The sequence below is a fragment of the Notothenia coriiceps genome, unplaced genomic scaffold (assembly GCF_000735185.1).
Source record: "Notothenia coriiceps isolate Sejong01 unplaced genomic scaffold, NC01 NC01_scaffold00036512, whole genome shotgun sequence".
In the NCBI taxonomy this organism is placed as follows: Eukaryota; Metazoa; Chordata; class Actinopteri; order Perciformes; family Nototheniidae; genus Notothenia; species Notothenia coriiceps.
This window is the reverse complement of record NW_011369213.1, coordinates 77,115-83,456: the sequence shown is the minus strand read 5'-3', so window position 1 is coordinate 83,456 and position 6,342 is coordinate 77,115.

Below are 6,342 nucleotides of genomic sequence, written 5' to 3'. Positions count from 1 at the left end.
ACTGACAGCTAAGGAGGCACACACACACACACACACGCACGCACGCACGCACACGCACACGCACACACACAGGAGGTGGCGAAGGACACAGAGATTGACAGGGCAGGCCTCCAGCCCCTCTCCTGTCCACAGAAGCGCTGTTTGTTTAGAGGAAATGACACGTGCTTCAGGGGAGAAAATGATCTGCTTGGCCCTATGTAAGATCCTCCCTGGCACCAAGACCACTGCACTCAGCTCTTTTCTCTCCTCCAACACAGCCACACACACACACACACACACACACACACACACACACACACACACACACACACACACACACACACACACACACATTTAAGCAGCCTATCCCTTGTGTGTTATGTCGAAAATCAAATAGTTTATGTAAGTTTCCTATATGATTAGCTCACGCACACACACACACACACACACACACACACACACACACACACAAATGCACACGCACACGCACACACACTTGCCCCCTCCGTCCCTTTTTTCCCTTCATCTTCTCAGCTCTCCATCCATCGCTCCTCTGTCAAGGCAGGACTGCAGCCAATCCATCACGGGTCGGAGCTAGGCAAGCCGTTAGGGCATGTGTGTGTGTGTTTGTGTGTGAATATATGAGTTGTGTTTGTGTATCAAAGTTCCACTGTAGCACACACTGAACACCCTGTGTGAATGAGTCTACTATGTGTGTGTGCAAGCTTCAACACACACACACACATTTTCCTCGCCCCTTCACCTTTAATAAACAGCGTGTGTGTTTGTGCGTGACACCAAGGAAGTGGATTGGCCCCTGCTTTCCCCTGTGTTCTGCTGACAGATCATTGGACCATGGCGGGCTACAAAGAGCCACACCACGCTGGGTTGTAGACTTATGATGAAATATCAAATTATAAAGCAGAGGAGTGTGTCTGCGTGTGGGCTTGCATACACACACACACACACGAGTAAATGTGCGACACACCAATCGAACTGTTTCCGTATTCCTCTATAAGGCTCCCGCTGAGTCATTATGATGTGGTGGCGGCAACAAGCCAGCATTACTGATGGCCTGTTGTTTTATTTACATAATACATCTTCTTTAGGCCCCTGATGTGGTCTCTGTAAAACCACTTTGGATTTATGAGGCCATTTTCACGCTTGTTACCACAGGAAATATGAGTGTCTATCAGCATGTGTTAGAGAGGGGAAAGAGTGAGAGTCGCAGCTAGGAGCAGCACTGACAGCTTCACACACACTCTCAAGAGTACTTGTGGCAATACACACACACACAGGCTATTTGTGTGTGTGTGTGTTGTGTGTTTGTTTGTGTGTGTGTTTGTGTGTGTGTTTGTGTGTGTTTTGCAGGCTAACACCACAGTCTGTCTCCAGAGTTACCAAAGCCATCCAGGGGCGCATCGGGATCAAGCTAAGCCCAGTGGGGAGCTCTTGGCTGGGCATCAATATGCACCACCACAGCCTCTCTGCACTGGATTTCATCAGTCAAGTGTGTGTGTGTGATGGTAAGTACCTGAGCCGTGTGTCTCTAATTATTTTGTGTAAAAGCGTTGGTGTGAGTTTTTGCTAGTGCCCATGCATTTTCACGTGTGTTGGTGGAGAGGCGGCTCATTTACTCGTAGACCTTTGTGGTTTTAACCACTATTGAGGTTAACAGAAGCAGAGTAAGGCGCGTTGTTGACAAATAAGTCCAAGCTTTCCAATGTAAGGATTCATTTGTGGGGTAAAAGGATGATAAAAGTAAGACATGTTTATTTTAACATCTTATGAGAATTGTAAAATATTAGCTGGTTAAACTTCTGTCTTGTTAAACATATTAGAACTAAGCAGACTAAGAAGGGTTCAAATAAATATCTCACTCTCGTTAGAACTGTATTTCAGTTTGATCTCTCCATTTTTAACCAGGGATCGCAAATTGCCATTAGGTTGTTTGACAAATTTGATTAATCATGTGTGAGACACCTTGAGTTTAAATGGTGACCAAACTCAACCATGTTGACGTAAATATTTGCGTTTCAATAAACACCAACGTGAGTCTTCTTGAGGAGTAGGGTGTTGAATTGATAGCATCTTATGTGATGTGGGAAAATTATAAAAAAAATAGACCTTGCAATTTCACAACATCTGCATTGATTTCATTGCAAAAATAAATTCACCCCTTGGTCCCTTTAGTAGCTGTTCTCAAACATTTCACACTCAGGGTCAAAGAATTATATATTATCTTGAGCACTTTGTTGTGGAAACTTTCAGAATAGCTATTAAATGGAACTTAAGGTGAAATGGTTTGGTCACCTGCTGTTATCAACATTTAGAATAAACCTTTAAACGTGGTATTTATGGATATTTCATAAATAATTGATTGGAAGTGTGTTTTAAAATATATGCCGAGTGGATTATACAATAAGGTTGGATGTGTGCACCTGTGTGTACATATGTTCAGTATTTTTAATGATTCACGTATTGATTTATTTCTAGTTCATGTTTAATGCAAATTCCGCTTCTTTTCAGGTGTTAACTGTGAGCATGAATGCTAATAAACCCAATCTCTTTTGAATAGTCAGAAATGGGCCATAAATATTAATAATAATAATCACAATTGATGAAAGTCAAATTTAATTTTCTTTCAGCATAATAGCTTCATCACGGGAACCCAAGCAGATTTGATTGAGTAAATAACTGATATTATTTCTGTTAGTTGATAGTTGTTTGGTTGAAATTGTTTCTCCAGTAATTTATGAGGTGTGGGATTTATTTGGAAAACTCAAATTATGATAAGAAGATGAATGAAATGACAATGAAATCCAGATGGTACGTCACCGGGGAAACAAACACAGGGAATCAAAAGCAATTTCAGTATCGATGGCTCATGTTTTAATAAAAATCAATGGTGCTTGCCGCGTGTCAGGTAGGGTCAACTCTCCAATTCAATTTCCTCCTGAGGTAGAGCTGCACAGACAGGGGTTACAGGGAGGAGGGCATACAATTGTGTGTGTGTGTGTGTGTGTGTGTGTGTGTGTGTGTGTGTGTGTGTGTGTGTGTGTGTGTGTGTGTGTGTGTGTGTGTGTGTGTGTGTGTGTGTGTGTGTGTGTGTGTGTGTGGTGTTTAAGTTGAGTTCTGAGATCATATATGGCAAACGTGAGTATAGAGCTCCTCCAATTGGCATCATCATTTACATTTTCAGCCTCCGTATGAAGGTCACATTTTCAAAATCTTCAAAGATTATTTCTTGTAGCTTCTTTTGAGGGTTTTATCAAATACAATCATTGCAGAGTACTATCAGTGTTCTAATATAGTTACTACAGTCATAAGTCACGTTATCATTAACCTGTCAGCATTTAGACATCTAATTGGTCATCGTAAATGTCATTATCATGGCCAATTTAGAAAGTTTAAATTGTATTTAACCCATCAAATATAACAAAAAACCTTTAAAGGGTCAAATATAGAGTAAACTCCTGAAGTAACATGATCTCATAGAAAAGTGTATAAACCACACGTGTCTCCTATATGACATTTTGTGTGTCGTGTCTGCCAATTTTCTCCGTTCTCATTACCCCATTTGCACCAACACTCGCAGTTTTTAAAATGTTTTTAATCAAAACAATTTGTTTTTGTTTAGAATTAGGAAAAGGTCATGGTTTGGGTTAAAAGCAATACATTTGTCACGTCAATTAAGTTGCGTATGTAAGTTAAGTAGTTGTGTATGTAAATTGTTACTTACTGTAAGTCAAATAATCTACTTGACTCGTTTAGGGAAAAGATGGTTTTGGTTAAAATATGTAAATTGTTTACATCAATTACCCTACCTACATGAGGTGTTCAAGCAAATACGTCATTATTTGACACAAACGGCGCTCTCCTGGGTAGTAGCACTGTGTTTTTTTGTATTTCAAACCTGTTAGATTGAATGCAGTGATTCATCAAGCCTTCAATAACCTCTTCTCTGTCCTTCTCTACTGTAAAATTGGCACCATTATGTTTCTCTACTTGTCAATGCTGGAATGCTATTGGTGCGATCATGAAGGACAGCGCATTTGGAAGTCAGATTTAGTTGGAAAATAATGGCACTGTGCCACTCGTCATTGAAAATAATGGTCTTGCCTTGCGCAAAGTCGTACTTGAACGTTCGGTGTTAAAGATCTGTTCTCTTTCACATTGCACCTTTAATTCAATGCAACATCTGGGACTGAATTTGCTCCCACAAGAAGAGGAATTTCAAAATGATTTTAATTTATCCGCTGAGCTCCTTCATGCACACAAAGGCCCACACTGGTACATTCTTATACATTTGGGATGTGGTGTACAATTCTCAGGGGCTTTATATATATATATATAAACACATACAAAATACACCACAGATGAAATATCACCCTTCAAGAAGACACACACACACACACACACACACTACTACTCTCACATCTCTCTCTCTCTCTCTCTCTCTCTACACACACACACACACACACACACACACACACACACGTAGTTAACGTACACTACACACACACACACACACACACACACACACACACACACACACACACACACACACACACACACACACACACACACACATTGAGTTGGCTACTTGCTGATTGGACACAGGCAGGGGTTTGCAAACAGAACTGCTAGTGACGGGAACTCCACTGAGCGAGAGAGATGAGAGGAGCCCCTGCAGTGCTGAGGATTGGGCCGCAGCCCTTCATGCTCTCCACATCAGGAAAACAAGACAACCGGGCAATGGACACAGACAGCAAACGTCTTCCTACACACAGAGAGAGATTCTGTCAATGGGCCTGAAGCTGGAAGGGTGTTATGTCTACCTTGTAAAGCAGAATCTTTCTTGTCACGTGACTTTTGGAGAAAGAAAGGAACATGGATCGCTGACCCCCAACTATCCCATTCCATTCAAATGGGGATGCTATTTCCCCGACTGATCTATGCCATCTGGCTGCGGATCTACATGCTGGCACCCCATCCATGTGGAATGCCCCGACGCACGGCTCGCCTCGCCTCGCCTCACCTCGCAGTGAAATGAAGGGAAAATGAAAATGAAATGAGCTGAGCTTCTCTCCTGATCCTGGTCTCAGCTCTGTCCTCTGCTCAATCTCATCACCCCCCTCCCCATTCCTCCCCTCCTTCCCTTCTGTATCATCATCCTCCTCCATCCTCTCATCCCTCCCTTCTCCATCCTCCTCCTCCTCCCCCTCCTCCTCTTCCTCCTGCCACCCCTGGGTAATCAGTGTGTTCTCTCATTCCGTGGCACACGGAGACACATTGATCTGGCAGTGTGCGCTCATGAACGAACACACACACACACACACACACACACACACACACACACACACACACACACACACACACACACACACACACACACACAAACTGGTTGTCTCTCACACACATTTATCCGGCCCGCAGGTCAAGTTCAATAGGAACAGCCAAGCGGCCCTTTTTTTCCTTTTTACAGACTGGCTCTGCGGTATACTGCAAGGAGCTCTCTCTTTTACACACACACACACACACACACACACACACACACACACACACACACACACACACACACACACACACACACACACACACACACACACACACACACACACACAATCTCCCTTCCTTTTTTTTCTTTTTACACACACATACTCTGGCACCTGGTGTTGACAATAAATGTAGGCTACACTATTAAAAATGAAGTCACATATAGCTGCATTGTTAAAGGACAATCTCTAGCATCCACCCCCTTCAAATTGATCTCCTTTAACCTTCAAATTCAAGGTTAAAGGTTAAAATGTTTGGTTAATGTGATTTTTAAAGTCTGGATAAGATTTTGAACATGCTTTCCCTCATGTTTAAGTCAAACACGCCCAGATGAGCTCTCATTGTCCTCCTCTGTTTGGATTATAATAGGCATATAACATGACTTTTATTTTTGTATATAAGTAAGACTTTTCCTGTGAGATTATACTGATAACAAAACAGAAAGGCTGTAAATACACGGTACAACCAAAGACACATGCACAGAAAGAGAGAACAAATCCGAGAAACAATCACAAGACACATAAACCAACATGTCAGTAACTAGGAGCATGCTGGGATTGTTTGGGAGGGGGAATCCCACTTGACTAAAAATCTCTCTTTTCCTCTCTCTCTGTAATTTTTGTTTTACTCTTTTATGATTCTGGAGTAATTTATCCCTCAGAGAAAAGAAACAGATAGGCGGACATACAGAGAGACAGCGAGGGAGAGAGAGAGAGAGAGAGAGAGAGAGAGAGAGAGAGAGAGAGACACACATTTGGCACTACACTTTGATTTAGCGAAGTAAATTTAATCTTGTTTGCTTTA